The 16,340-nt window shown below is 46.7% G+C and overlaps 1 protein-coding gene across 2 annotated transcripts in view; it reads left to right on the forward strand.

The window, feature by feature from the left end:
- NTN4 (netrin 4) overlaps window positions 1-16,340 on the forward strand; it is a 501,445-nt gene that overhangs the window by 73,048 nt on the left and 412,057 nt on the right. The window lies entirely within an intron of this gene.

A 16,340-nucleotide genomic window follows, 5' to 3' on the forward strand; every position in this document is an offset into this window, starting at 1 on the left:
TGTCCGGGGAGGACAGGGTGTTGCTGGACGCCGCTCCCACCTCCGACGAAATTGCCCTCGCCATACGCTCGGTCGCTTCTGGCAAGGCCATGGGCCCGAATGGTATCCCTATCGAGCTGTACAAGCTGCGACCGGATACATTGGCGCCTCACCTCCGCGCAATGTTCCTTGCGGCCCACTCAGTGGGCTCCCTCCCGCTTGACCAGCGTCTGGCTACAATCGTGGTGATCCACAAGGAAGGGAGACCTCGAGATCGGGTTACTTCTTATCGGCCTATCTCACTACTGAATGCGGAGCCTAAAATTCTCGCTAAGGTACTCGCCAATCGGCTGGTCAGTGTGGTGGGAGATCTGGTTCATCAGGACCAGTCTGGCTTCATTCCCCATCGCAATACAGCCCTTAATCTGCGGCGTTTGCATGGGGTGCTTGCGCGCGTCCCATTCATACGGGAACCGGCCATTCTGGCGTCCTTAGACGCCACCATGGCGTTTGATACGCTTGAGTGGCCATACATCTGGGCGATGCTTGCTAAGTTCGGGTTTGGCCCAGGATTCATCAGTTGGGTCAAATTGCTGTATGCGGGCCCATTGGCACAGGTGGTCGTGAACGGAAGAGTATCGGCCCCGTTCGAGCTGGGCCGGGGCACGCGGCAGGGCTGTCCCCTGTCGCCGCTTCTTTTTGCGCTTGCCTTGGAGCCCCTGGCGGAGTGGCTGCGGTGGGAGCCTTCCATCCGAGGTCTCCGTTGGACCCCCGAGTATGAGGATCGCGTATCCCTATACGCTGATGACATCCTTCTGTACCTAGCCTCCCCACGCAAATCACTTATAGTCCTAGTTGATGTTTTACACTCGTTTGGTCGTAACTCCGGTCTCGTCATCAATTGGGCTAAATCGTGTGTGTATGTTCTCTCTGGGGAGGCTCCTATTCTCCCGCGGGGCTGTCCGATCCAGATCGCCCCGCAGGGATTTCGGTACCTGGGTGTCTTCATTACTCTGGACCCGGAGGCCCGGTATGAACGGAATCTGCTTCCCCCCCTCCAGCGTCTGCGGGTAGATGTCGCACGCTGGCGACGCCTGCCGCTTTCGCCGCTCGGCCGGGCAGCATTGTTCAAGATGATGTCTCTGCCGCGTTTTCTGTACGCTTTGCAGAACACTATGGACTTGGTCCCGGCGCGCTACTTCCGTGAGGTGGAGAGTCTGCAACGCCGCCTGTTCTGGGACGGGAGGCCGCGCATTGCTCTGGCTAAGCTGACGCTCCCATGGTTTGACGGGGGGATTGCCCTCCCGGATATTAAACGGTACTATTGGGCCTCCCAGCTCGCTGCCATTAACCATGGCCTCTACGGGCCCGCCTTAAACCCGGCTTTTGAAATGGACAAGATGCTCCTGCCAGGTGGCGACTACAATCGAGCGCTCTACTCTGGCGCGCCCGACGCTCGTCTGACGGGCCCCACGCGTGTCATGGTGCAAGTCTGGCACGCGGCCAATGCAGCTATGGGGTGGAAGGACCGTTTGACCCGGGCATCACCACTATACGCGTCTGAGCGGTTAGGTTCCCTGTGGACCTCTAAGGGCTTTGAGAAGTGGGACATGATAGGTATCAGTAAAGTGGGGGATCTTTGGACGAGGGGAGGATTTAAAACGTTCGATATGCTGCAGACGGAATTTCAGTTGCAGGGCAGTGAATACTTCCGGTATTTGCAGGTCCGTCATGCGCTGGGTTCCGTCTTCACGGATGTTGCCTCCATCCCGGAATATTCCCCCCTGGAAGATAGAGTGCTGGATGGGCATGTCCCGGACAGCACGATCTCACTTATATATAAAAAGCTGATAAACGACCGCTCGGGCCTGTTGACTGCCCTTCGTGCGGCTTGGGTTGCCGACGGGCTGGAGCTGGACGACGAGGACTGGACCTCCGCGGTGGCCTCCCCGAAGGAGGTGGCCATACCGGCTCGCCTTCGCTTCGTCCAGCTCAAGATACTCCACCGGGTCTACATGACGGGGCCAAAGCTTCTGCGTATGGGCTATGCCGGAGATGGGTTATGTAAGCGTGGGTGTGGTGCTTTGGGGACCTTTATGCATATTTTGTGGGAGTGCCCGGAGGTAGAGGGGTTCTGGCGTGGTGTACATGAGGTGCTGCGTCTGGTTACGCATGTGGCGCTGTCGCCTGAAGCGAGAAGATGCCTGTTGAATGTGTGGGAACCGACTGATTACTCAGCGCCGCAGACGTGGTGGGTGACTTTGGGATATATGGTAGCCAAGCGTGATATTGCTCAACTGTGGGGATCCCAGAGGCCCCCGATGGTCTCGGCCTGGAAAGAACACATGGACTGGTGCATGTTTCGCGAAAAAGTGGTGTATGTGGCGAGGGGTAAGCCTGGGACATGGGTGAAAGTATGGGGCCCCTGGAACGCCTACCGCGGGGGTATCTGTGTGCCGCCGCTGCTGCCTGATCCCTCGCCAGCCCCATTCCCTTAGCCGACTCATTCCCCCGCTGCCGGGCATTGGGTTCCCCCAGTCCTCGCTTTGCTCTCTTCCCCCTCTTCACACTTCTGTGTATAGTTGGGATCCCCCCTCTTGGGGAGCACGTGCTGCTATTTTTGATTGTGGGTTGCCTTGTGGGTGTGGTTTTAATTTTTGTTGTTTTAATTTAAAATGAAACCGCATAATGGGGCCTGGATGATGTGGTTTTTCGACATTGTTATCTATTGAGAAATGCTCCTCCTGTAATAACACGTGTTCCATGTATATATGTCGTGTGTTCCTACTATTGCTAGCGGCCGGCCGGAAGGTTGTGGGCCCATACTTGTATACTTTTAAGACCTGTAATAAACGGTTTCAAAAAAAAAAAAAAAAAAAAAAGAATACAAAACAGAATGCAGTACAGGAAGTTCCTAAACTGGATAAAACAGAATGCAGTACAGGAAGTTCCTAAACTGGATAAAACAGAATGCAGTACAGGAAGTTCCTAAACTGGATAAAACAGAATGCAGTACAGGAAGTTCCTAAACTGGATGAGAGGCGGTAGAAGTTGCCTGTGTGGGTACAGAATACAGGGAGTAGGAGTCAAGGAAGGACGGAGGGGTGAGTGGAGGGTCAGTGAAGAGAGGAGAACCAAAGATTCAACAAGCGTTGGCCGCTCGCGAGCGGCTGGAGACGCAATATGTGGTGGGGGAGGGGGAGAAGCGGGAGTTGTGTGTGCGCGTGCGTCATCATGATTACGATCGCTCTGAAAGCGAAAGTGATCGCGATCGCGATGACGCACGAGTTTTCAAAGTGCTGCTGGCGGCCGGCTGCGCGCGTGCACGATCGCGTGAACGCAAGCGTTAGGCCAGCCAGCAGCACTTTGAAATTCCCACATACAAAATGTCTCTTCGAGCCTTTGGCTCAGCGAGACCTAATGACACAGCTGACCTCCCATGCCTTACAGTGGCAATAGATCTATCGATTCAAATGTATTGAGATCCCAACCCCTCAGTATAATAAGGGAGGGCAATCCAAGCTCCTTATTATAAACCTCAATATAAAAGTATGCATCTTCTGTGTTTAGGTCATATGTCTTAACTAATGGTACATTCGTACCATTGAGATTTTCCACAACCATCAAATATTGGCAATCATTGCCTGTACATTTATGTAAGTGCTTAAAGGAACTCCTTTTTTATCGGAATTAAGACCCCCGGGAGTAAGATGAATATGAGGAGGCGTATTTCTGAGAATCCCATTGCTTGTCCACCGTTGTCTCAATTGCCTTTATGAGGTGGTTTCCCTGTAGAAATGCTACCTCTACTTTGGGTCTATCCAGATATGCACATACATGACAAACCTTTCAAGGGTTGTTAAAGCCCTTGACATTCCAAGTCAGGAATGGGACTAGACCATTCGCATGTTTGGTAAATGTTGAAATGGTTAGGGAGGAGACCCAAAATGATGTAATCCCAACTGTTATTCCTCCGTTTATGGGTTTTAGGGTGTGTCTTCTTCTCTGCACTTGCATGTGTATGTCTCACAGGTTTTTAATAAAAGAATCAAAAAACCGATTCCAACTACCCCAACCCACATCAACATCCAAATTATGCCAATGAACAAATCCCACCCACACAATATCAACATTCACGTAAGGGAGGACCAATTAAAAGGAACACCCAGAACATATGATGTGGTAGGGACCATGAGCCAAAAGGGGTAATACTCATAGGGGCTTCCATGAGCATCAAAGGATCCCCCACACCAGGTTAGGAGTGGTGGGGAGATAGAGATTTTATGATGTTCATGAACAACCTACCACCAATGACTTGAATTACCAGCAGAGCTTTTAACATCTACTACCTGTTATAGGGAACATATTAACATTGTGATAGGAGGAAGTGCAGGGTGAGCATTAATAGTTAGTCTGAATCATTGAGCCGAGTAGGGTTGTATGCAGCAGTGGAAGTATGCAGAGCCCCTAGAAGGCCCTCTTTCTTTAGGAAAGCAGAAGATTTTTGATGGTTGTTGAAAACATGTTGTTTACCCTGCAAGGAGAGTTCAAGTCTTACAGGATACTTAACATAGCACATTCAATAACCTTCTCTTGCAGCTTTTTCTTAAGAGGCACATATTGCCTCCTGGCCTCCTGTACAGTGATTATGAATTGGGTGAAGAATTTAGGTGCTACACCATTGTAGTTCAAACTTTTCTATTCTTTAGCCAATTGGAGGATTGCATCCCAGTTCCTGAAGTTAAGGAGATGGGTTATAATCAGGTGTTCAGGAGCCATAGGGGTTATGGTGCTCACGCTACTCTGAGCAACTGAGAAAAGCTTTCTGTCCCAAACAGAGTTACCAGCATGGATTGGCGTTAGTCTTCAAGTTTACCCACATTTGTTGACTCTGGTACACCAAGAATACACAAGTTTTTACACAGGGAGCTTGCCTCTAAATCTTCATTCTTAGCCTTAATGACAGGTAGAACTTTTTTCCAATGTACCATTATTTTTCACTTTTCTTGTAAGCCATCCTTAGCACGAGATGAACGTTGTTCTGCAGTCATCAGATGTTGGTCTTGCTTGTGCCCACCCTGCTCCCTGCCATGCAACCCTCTGCAGTGGAGGGAGCCTCTCTGCAGTCATCAGAGAGAGAGGAGCCGCAATGTCAAAATGGAGGTGGAGCGCAGGCCTGGCCGTGCTCTGCCTCAGGCCTCAGCAGGTCTCCCACGGTGTGTGCTTCCAACCCGTGCCCAGTAACTGCAAGTGGGGTTTCTGGGTGCGTAGTCATCTGAGGGAGCCATTGGGATTATGCTGGTTCATGGTTGGTTTACCTGCTGGATTTGGCTCCCGACCCCCATAGCCACTTCAACCGGTGGCTAGGATGGAATTCTGCTTTCTGGCTCACCCTTCTAGGTTATATCTTTTATAACAGATATTAATTGAAAGATTTTGAGACTGCATATCTGTGCTGGCAGAGGAAACAATTCTGCATTGTTTTACCATTCCTCATTGCTAATTAGGTGGCAAAAGAGAAATTTACTTGCAAGGACTCTCCAGGCACACTTTCTGCATTCTACAAGGTTAAGTGGCTTCTAATTTATTTTTTCTGTTGACATTTTCTTGAAAAATGCTCAGATGTGGTTTGTGGGAGGAACTCAAACCAGGATACATCAGTTATAATTTGGCAGTTTCTTATCTGTCTTTTTGGGTGTACTGCCAGATTTTAATTCAGGCCCATTGTGCATTGAGACCATCACAACAGTGTTCATAATCAAAATGTAATCTACAATAAATCGGCACAAAAATATCTTTGTGTACTGGAAAACATATAATAAAAAAGACTTGCGAAACCGTAACTCTTTAAGTAGCTTTCCTCAGACATTGCGTTACTGAATTCCTGAAGGTATGTCAAGCACCACTTGCTCTGACAGTTACAGTTTTCATTTGTTTAAAGACTGTCAGAATAATCAAATAACAAGCGGTTAGCTGGATAACCCTGTTTACACTCTTAAATGTTATGAATTAGCTGCAAAATATGTAGACCATCCGATCAATCTTCCTTATGTCAGCCTGTGCATTCACATCTGACATATACAGGGGAAAACCGAATACATCGAGAAAACACCTGAATCACTTAACCAAAAAAAGAAGTTCCCAAACATTCTTTAAGAATCAGAAAAACTGAAGCAAATCCAAAAATGACATCTGCTCCGCTCTTGTATTTTTAATTCGTGGTGTCTTATTTTCGTTCTCTTGAAAAGTTGAGGTGGGGCAGAAAGAAGCAATTCTTCATCCAAAATTGGATTGCAGTATGGTTGTATCTTTGTCTTATGTGGACCTGCTGCTCTGTTGGGGCTATCTAGTAAAAGTACTGAGAGAACATGGTCAAGTGGGCGCAGATCCCTGATCACGTGACCAGGAACTTCTCCCGAAAAGCAAGTCAGTGAGCAGCAGCAATTCCTGTGGCCTGAAGGGGCAGCAGACATTTGATCTCCTGGTGATAGAGGATTGGTTTCAAAGGAAGCATGGCTGCCAAGGGTTCAGACTGCTTATGTGTGACATTTCATTGCTTTGGAGTGACATTATAGAAACAAGCAGTTATGCCATTCTGCACACATACCGATTATAAACTGTGTAGAAACGCCTGTGAATGCTATCATTTGTTTGCGTGGCACTTAGGAGTTGCAACATGCTGCTTAAGAAACATATTTACCTTCATTGTATATAATAAAGGACATTATCACATGAACATGGTGTTGCAATACATCACAATGTGATTGACTCGAGGCATTGAATAGAGTGGTCCCAACTAGCACCGGCCTGATATGATTAACAGCCAATCCACCAGTGGGAAAAGTGCAAATACAGACCCCAGAATGTAAAGTGCTGTTGTCTGTAAAGCTAGGACTCATAGACGGCATTAGTCACACACCCTACTGCCACATGGCAGCTATCTCATGACCTTACACACACTGAATAAAAATAAGGATTCTGATTGAATGACTTTCCCCATCGTCAAAGGATTTTGCAATATGCATATTCTCAATTTACTTAAAATTACTTTTGGAAAAAACATATTTGGATCTCCAAACATCAAATGCAGTGTCTTGTCCTGCTTCTGTGAAGTTTGTTTTCACTTTCAGATGGTTGCACCAGTCATGCCCCCGCTTCTGCCACTGTAAGGAATTGTAACTTTTGACTGGTGCCTTTGCTGCAGCATCGTGTCATAACAAGCCAGAAAGGTGACGATCTGCTGTCAGAAGTAACCGATGTGCCATCATTAAGTAATGGAACTTTAGCCAGCTGTGGCTATTTTAGCCAACCCCTTCTGCTTTCTGGGATCTGTAGTTTTACTTTTTTTTTGCTCTGGTCTGTTACCTTAAAAACTCAGAACTTGCTGAAAGTGCTATAGTTAATCTAAGCCTACATAATTGTTTCTAAACTTCAAGGCCAACAAATAGTTGAATAGATGTGTCACGGGTTTGTCACTGGATTCAAGCTAGCCTGGCTGATGAGAGGTGTTACCCCGATAACTGGTCCTAGGATTCTTGTTTCCGGTCCTGAGAAGACCTGGCTTGGAAGTTCAGGCTGGACTGTTCCCATGAGGAACAGAGTCAAGACTGATTTGCATATGGCTGGGTCTGAACTGGGGTGGCGAAGTGAGCTAAAGAATGCTGATGGATTCAACACAGATCTGTGACTGGAGGTGAGTATCTGAAAAGTTTCAGCGCCCTGTCCATCATCTCCTTGTGTTTGTTTTGTTCACCCTAAGTTGGCAGGGTATGCCCAGACGTGGGTCCCTTGCTCATGTTGCCACTGGATTCAAGCTATCCTGGCTGATGAGGGGTGTTACCCTGAAACTGGTCCCAGGTTGCAGTTCGGGCTGGACTGTTCCCGTGAGGAACAGGACCAAGACAGATTTGCATATGGCTGGGCCTTGACTGGGGTGGCGAAGTGAGCTAAACCCCCAGATCTGTGACTGGGGGTGAATGTCTGAAAAGTTTCAGTATTCTGTCCATTATCTCCTTGTGTTTGGGTTTATACCACCTCCAAGGCCACCCTGTCTTTACTGCATTATCCCATTCCTGATTTTCTATACTGATGTTGTGTGCTTAAGCATGCATATCTGCAATTGCATATTTATGTTTGAAGGTTTGAACAGAGAAATAAATCACATGCATGGTTTCATTATTTGTCCCACAGTTGGCCTTTTGTTATTCCCGCAAACTGTTTCTCAGGCTGACGGCTTGTTTTCCAGTCCCCAAAAGTAATTTGTCTGGGGTGACAGTCTCAGTTCCCGTAGTAGTGACAATTCTACTGTCAGTATAGATCGTTTTACCTTATTCTGGTCATTTCACACTCTGGCATTGTCACGGCTACCTTTAGGTGCCGATTTGCCCTGGCCAGGAGGAGTGCGTCAGCCTGATCAACAATATGTGTAGTGCTCTGTGGCAGCAGTGGCTCCCCTCATTGTGGGGGCCCTGGAGAGCCCCCAATAGGTGATGTTTCGAGGTCACAGCTCTTCATGACCCCATCAGTGACTCCACCGCTGACACCTTTGCTGAGCGATGACGAATCTAAAACGGGCCGATCTGTGGCTCTCTCAATAGCGCTCCGCTCACAGTACAATATGCCATGGATTTCACAGTACGGCGCGCAATGGTTCAAATGTACATGTCCTAGGAGGCAAGGTGGGCGTGACTACATAAAAATACAGCCCAGTCAGACCTGAGCGATATCAAAACTTTCCGGACTGCCGATTGGCTTTTGCGAGTCAGCTGGTAATGTCACTGTTATCTGAAGGAAAACAGTAAAAACGACCGCTATGGGAACAGAGACATAATATGCTTTGCTATTCTTGTCACCTATTTTGCGTGATCATTTCCGTCCTTGCGGTGATGCGGAAACTTGACCTCAAAAGCAGTACTCTAACACTTGATACGTGGGGCTTGGCAGGGCTGAGGGCGTTATAGGCATCACCCAAAGTGGCAATGTCACAGAAATGCCCAAAGCAGATGTGGTCTACAAATGTTTAAGTTTACACAGTTAGTGGAGAAATGTTACCACAAGATTTACAGTTAGAGCGTGAGAACTGGCAAGCGGAACTCCTGTTGCAGATGTGCATTGAACAAGCCAGACTTAAAGAGAAATAAGGCAGCAATACAGCAAAATCACTTGTCTTTAAGACGGCATAATGTACAGACCAGAGATTCGATATTTAAATTTGTTTGATGACATGGAATTGGTTCTGTTTCCACCAGTGGAAACCATCTGAGAGAAAATATACAGCCCAACCCATGCTAAAGGTGGACGAAATAAGTGTGTACAGCAACGCTGAAGGGCCGGAATAGTTTAAAACCAGCATCCGTGAAGAAAATGGACACTTTGTTATATGACTTCCCAACAGTGAAGCTGGTTAGTGGCATTATTGTGAAAGTGCTTAATGCTCCTTTCAAATGTTGGCAATGATTTGCTAACAATTAAATATGGTGATGCTAGTGGGAGATATCAGTGAGTGGATGGGAGTTCACACTTGACCTCACTCCGGAAGCTTCCTTGCAGATATAGCCATGTGCACATTTAAACAAGCGCCGACTCCTATAGCCATACTTAGAATTACATCTTTCATTTATCGTGTTTGTTCCCAAAAATGAATGACACTGCAAATAAAAAATTCCCCTTGATCTCTCCCAAATGAATACTAGGTCTTCTTCTGCAAGGGGTCTAAAAACAGCAACCAAATGATAATGGTCTAATGAATATTTTTTCAAAAAATAATTGATTGTCAAGTGTTTTCTGGGAAAGAATTTGACAACCATGGAAGGCACTTAACTCACAAAGAAACTCCTGAAGCAAGCATCTGCAGTGTCAGAAGATAAGGCTTCCCATAATGAGTAATTAGTAAAGATTCTGGCACTAAGATATACTATAGAGGACATGAGAATGAAAAATTATAAGTCCATTTTGAGATGATCCAAAGTTTAAAAAAAAGGTGCTATTTTCAGCTTAGCAGCGAAATGCTAATATGTGGTTGAATTATAATAACCTTGTTTACACTGCCAATAGGTTTTCAATTTCTAAACTAGTTTTATTGGATGCCCTTCGAGAATGTTATAGCTTTCTGAAATCCTGCTCACTTATATGCTGCCTTCAGAAAACAAGCATTAGTAAAGCCAATAGGTCTCGCCTATACAAGAGCTATTGACTGTGGCAATGTGTTTTGCCATTTTGTACACCAGTGTTACTGCTGTTCGGCACAGCTAAAAGTTAGTGGCATGGAGTGTCCTAGATTGGAGTGGGGACAGTAGAGTGTCATAAACTAGATTCGATGGAGTAGAGTGTCGTAGAGTGGAGTAGGGGAAGGAAACAGTTGTAGAGTTGAGTAGAGGGAATCGAGCAGGCGCAGTGCGTTCATTGGGGCGTTGGGGCGTTGCCCCCCCGCCCCCGCACCCGCCCGCACCCGCAGCTCCCTCCTCGGTGTCTCTGAACTTAGTTTACTTAAGTTCAGAGACGCCAAGGGTGGGGAGAACTGACAATGCATGTCAGTCAGCATGACGTCGGACCGTGGGCGGTCCGGCGTCATGTTGACTGACATGCATTGTCAGACAAGCCAGGGAAAGGCAGCACAAGTGTGCATGAGTGGGCATGGAGAGTAATTTTTAGCCCGTGCCCAGTCATGCGTACTTGTGTTTTTACTGCCTTGCGCATGCCCATTAGGAGCCCCTCGGTCTACCAATGGGCAGGCGGCGGGCGTAGCGTAAGCTGTGCCCTCAGCCAATCCTGGCGCTGCAGCAGCGCCAGGATTGGCTGAGGGGTTGCCACTCCAGTGCTGACGTGGTGTTCCGGTTTGAAGGGGGCAGAGGTGCCAACGCAGACCAGGAGCAGAGGCGGTCAGGTAAGTTTTTGTTTTAATTTTAATTCCGTTCTCCCGCTGCTGGTGGTAGGGTTAGGGTGGTGTTTAGGGTTAGGTGGTAGAGTTGGGGTGGTGTTTAGGGTTTAGAGTTGAAATTTGCTAGGGTTCCCAGAGTCTAGGGCTCAGGGCCCAATTCAGGTTCGTGTATAATGGTGTTGGGAAGGTTTTAGGGTGGTTTTGCAAAATTCCATCCAGATTTGGCTGATTTTGGGGTGTTTTTGTGGGTTTGCGGGGGGCTTGTGTTTGGGTGAAAAGTCGTACCCCTTCCAGTGGATGGATTTATGTAATTCATGCTGAGAGTCTTGGGAATGGCTGGAACTAGTGTCCCAGTGAGTTTGAAGATGATCAAAGTAGTGGAAATGCGAAAAAAGAGCATTGTTTGTGAAGGCCCGGATTGCAATGTTATCCAATGGGCTGTGTTGGGGTGCGTGGAGAAGTGTTTTTTAGGGGGTTCCAGTAGATCGACAGGAACAGGGCTGCTGTGAGTGGCAGGGAGGTGGAATTGATGGGTGTGCAGGAAGTTTGGGAGGAATCAATCGATAGGAAGGGTGTTTTTTGGCAAAGTCGAGGAAGGGAAAGAGCTGCCATAGGAGCCCATGTTAAACGTGAGTGTTGCATGTTTCCTCCAGCCCTTTTACGCCCCGCCATTTTCAAATGTCACCAGCCGCCCCTGGAATAGAGTTCAGTGGCAGAAAGTGTCGTAGAGCGCAGTGTTGTAAAGTGCAGAGTTGTAGAGTGAAGTGGCGTAGGGTGGAGTGGAATAGAGTGGAGTAGAGTGGGGTGGAATAGTATGAAGTGGGTTGGAGTTGATTGAGGAAGTGGGGTGGATTAGATTGGGGTGGATTGGGGTAGAGTGGGTTGGATTGAGTGGAGTGGGTGGATTGGAGTGGGTGCACTGGATGGGGTGGATTGAAATGAGGTGATGTGGATTTGATTGAATTGGAGTGGATTGGACTGGGGTGGATTGGATTAGAGTAGGGTAGTTTGGAGTGGGGTGAATTAGAGTGGAGTGGATGGGTAGATTGAATTGGACTGGAGGGGGGTGGACTGGATTGGAGTAGGGTGGATTGGAGTTGGGTGGATTGGACTGGAGTTGGGTGTATTGGAGTGTGGCAGGCTGGATGGATTGACTTGAGTGGGGTAGACTAAACTGGGGTGGGGTGGATTGAATTGGGATAGAGTGGGATGGGGTTTCCTGCAGTGGAGTGGGGTGGATTGTGGGTGTATTCAATGGGGTGGATTAGATTGGAGTGGGGCAGTTTGCAATGGGGTGGGGTGGGGGAGATGGACTGGATTGGGATGGGGTGGATTATGGTGGGGTGGATTGGGGTAGGGTGCATTGGAGTGGGGTGAGGCGAGGTGGATTGGAGTGGTGTGGACTGGAGTGGGGTCGATTGGAGTGGTAGCGCAGTGGGTGAAATGGAGTAGGGTGGAATGGAGTGTGTTGGAATGGAGATGGATGAATTGGATTGGTGTGGGCTGGGGTGGATTTGAGGGGAGTAGATTGGATTGCAGTGGGGTGGATTGGAGTGGGGTGGACTGGATTGAGGTGGATTAGATTGGGGTGAGGATTGGTGGGTTGGAGTGGGGTGGAATGGAATGGGTAGACTGGATTTGACTCGACTGGGTGGATTAGATTGGGGTGGGGTAGATTGGTTTGGGAGTGGGGTGGATTGGATTGGGGTGAAGTGGATTGATTAGGGTGAAGTGGAATGGAGTGGGGCAGATTGGACTGATGTCGATTCTTTTGGATTGGAGTGGGCCGGATTGGAGTGCTACAGATTTTAGTGGGGAGGTTGTTTTGGATTGGAGCGAGACATATTGTTTTGGATTGAGGGCAGATTGTTGTGGGGCAGATTGGAGTGGGGTGGATTGTTTTGGATTGGAGTGGGGCAGATTGGGGTAGTATAGATTGAAGTTGGCAGGTTATTTTGGATTAAAGCTGATTGGAGTGGGGCAGATTAGAGAGGGGAAGATATTTGGGGGATTTGAGTGGGGCTGATTGGAGTAGAGCACATTGTTTTGGATAGGAGTGTGACATATTTTTTTTTGACTGAAAAGGACAGATGGTTGTGGGGCAGATTGGAATGGGGCAGATTGTTTTGGATTGGAGTGGGTGGATTGGGGAGGGAGTGGGGTGGATTGGATTGGGGTGAGGTGAGGTGGATTGGATTGGAGTGGGGTGGATTGTGGTGGATTGGAGTGGGGTGAATTGGGATTGAGTGGGTGAATTGGGGTGAGGGGCAGATTGTTTTGGATTGAGTGGGGAAGACTGTTTTGGATTGGAGTGGGGCACATTGGAGTGGGGCAAATTGTTTTGGATTAGAGTGGGGCAGATTTTTTTAGATTGAAGTAGGGCAGATTGGAGTGGGACAGACTGTTTTGGATTGGAGTGGGGCAGATTGCTCTGGAGTGGGGCAGTTAGTTTTGGATTGGAGTGGGGGAAGACTGGAGTGCCAAATATTGGAGTGGGCCAGATTGTTTTGGATTGGAGTGGGCAGATTGTTTTGGATTGGAGTGGGGTGGGCTGGGAGGATTGGAGTGTGGTGAAGTAGAGTGAATTGTATTGGGGTGAGTGGTTTGGAGTGGAGTTGGGTGGATTTGATTGGTGTGGGGTGGATTGGATTGCCATGGGATGAGGTGGGGTGGATTGGTGTGGATTGAAATAGGGAGGATTGGAGTGGGGTGGATTGGGGTGTACTGCACGATTATGTGTTTAAGCTTAATTAAAAAAATTATACATAGGAAAGACATGATTTCGCTTTGCAATAAAATAAAAATTGTCTTTTGAGAACAGCGCACACGAGCAAAAACAGAAGAAAACATGAGTGCAGAGTGAGAAAAGAAGGCTTGTAAGAATAAAAAAACGTAACTATAAAAATAAATCTTTGCAATTTTGTTTTTCCTGCTTCGCACGTTTTTGCCAGCCACACGCCTTTTGCTTACAGGGCACTAAATGTTAAACAGAACAAAATGGTACCTCAACCATGTCAAGAGCAGCGAATGGGCACTGATTGAGTTGAATCAATCAGTGCTTGGTCCCTGCTCCACAGAGAGGACAGAAACAATGCTAGGCCTGCCTTGATGAATTACAAGGCTGTAAATGAGAGTGCCACGCAAGTCAACAAATGGTAACCAACGAGCAGGCTATAAGACCTTTTATGTATACAGCCGTGGTTCGCAAGCAAGACGCATGTGCTAGCTCAGCATGCTCTTACAGGCGCCATCCTAAAAGGAGAGATCAACTAAACTCTGTATTTTTGACTGAGGAACTAGTTAATTTTAATTGAATCAATTTCTAATAGCACAGCAAGGCAATCTGATGATTTCACGGCTGAGTATTCTCTCTCTGTGTGCCTAATGGTATACTTGTTTTTTTCTTTCAAACAAAAGTGTAATTTTAACCCTTGAAAGAGCAAGAGAGCAGATATATATACGTGGAACAGGAAACATTCGAATGCCTTCTTCATTTCTAAATGTGTGTTATTTGAGGGAATAACAATCTTAGGGCACATTTACAATTAGATCACAAAACATGGTGCAGCAGTGGAGCTTGATGCGCTGCGTTGCATGAAAGGGAGAGAGCAGAAATGCTTCACATTTACAAAGATAAGGAGCATTTCTTCTCTATCCATCCGCTGGCGCACTGTGTGCTGCCTAGCCCTAAACACAGACACCCTTGCACCATAGTGCAAGGATGCCTGCATTACAGGCAGGATTGTTTTTGTGCAGGAAGTTGTGCCTTGCTGCACAAAAACAATCCTTAAAGGCATATTCCTCTTTCTATCTGTGCTGCAGAATGCAGCACACTTGGAAAGACAAATTACTGAGGTGAAATAAAGAAATTTTACATTGCTAGGCCTCATTCAGTTATGTGCACCATTTTGGCACAAGCCCAGGTTTACAAGTCCTTCATCAGAATACATGTGAATGCCCCTGCTCCACCCAGGTAATGCCTACCCAATGCAAAGTAACGCAAGGCAACTCTATGTGCTGCATTGCATTACTTTGTATTTATTAAACCATGCAAAGCAAAGTGGCTTTGCGTGGCCTAGAAAATGCCAAAAAGGGTTTTGTATTGGGGCTCACCCACAAAATTGATGAAACCCCAAAACAAAATCATATTAAATCTGGTCCCTAATCTATTGCTTGTATCTGTTTTAATTGTGTTTAGGTGGTAATGTTTACATGGTAATCGAATATGAATAGCAAAGAGCAGGAGAGGAGGACTGAAATAAGTAAGATCGAGTAGTAACTCTGAAAGTACCAGTCTGCCAGTGGTTAGTTTGAAAAGGAATGAGTGCCGGTGCACAAAGCTCTGCTCAAAAGCCTGTGGCTGGCGTAATAACATTTTGGTGGGACCTATATGAAGGCTGCGTAGTCCTTATTCCCCATTGTGCCCCTTTAATCCACTACCAGACACTCCCTGTCCTTTAATCCCACTCTTGCAGGTTCCTGCTTTCTGCCTTTATGATGTTTTTTTCACCATCTTTCTCTTCCTCTGTCTTTCCGTTTTGTTTGTTTTTCTCTCTCTTCCTCTCTGTAAATTTCTGATGCAGAAAAATAAGTTCTGGTCCTCGAAAATGAGTGTCAGGGGACCCGACAGCGACCACTGGTTCACTGCAGTCTGCAAAGAGTACATCAAAGGGAGATGAGCCTCACAGGAAGGATCTGTTTTACTCAAATGTGCGCCTTGTACCCATACCTTGATACATTCAAGTCACACCTACTCCCTGCGTAATGACAAGAGTACCTGCTTCTTTCTTTTGGAAGCCGGCTGCCTTAAAATACATTGGATTGGTTGGAGTCCCTATCTGTGTCTATACGTTTTCTCTTACATTGCTGATGGTATTAAATCACAGAAAATACTGTGTGTCCTGAACCGATTCTCTCAAGAAATAGCCCTATGATACATTTACAAGCAATACATTATTTATTCTGAATTTCAACATACCAATATTCAACCACTGCGGAGTCCAAAATATTTATAAAGTTCTCTGTAGTCAAACCAGTTTCTATTTCCAATTTAAGATATTGTTCACAGTGACAAGGATGTTAAATGATGTTTTATCCATTTAGGTTTCTATTGTAATGTTAGGCATAAGTGGTCACCTGTGACATCTGGACTAAATCCAAGACATAATGTGGACAGGCTTGTCTATGCAAATTAACTTTAACATGTATCTAGTGTCTACAAAAATAATAAGGAATGCATGCCTAAGCATCTGGTTGCCAAACTTGGTATTTGCCCAGCATTCCTGCAATATGGTGACAAGTATAGAATGTCACAGTAACGTATGGGCCGGTGAGGCAGTATCTGTTTATGCATCATAGGAATAAATGTGAGTACTTGATGAATGTGGCAATGTCATAATTGAAGGCCAAACTAGTATATTTACTGAAATTGAAGCTCTGGTATTTGGAGATGAAAACTATATAGGATAGATAGGAGAGTCCTCAA

This window comes from Triturus cristatus, chromosome 4_1 (assembly GCF_964204655.1).
Source record: "Triturus cristatus chromosome 4_1, aTriCri1.1, whole genome shotgun sequence".
Taxonomy (NCBI): domain Eukaryota; kingdom Metazoa; phylum Chordata; class Amphibia; order Caudata; family Salamandridae; genus Triturus; species Triturus cristatus.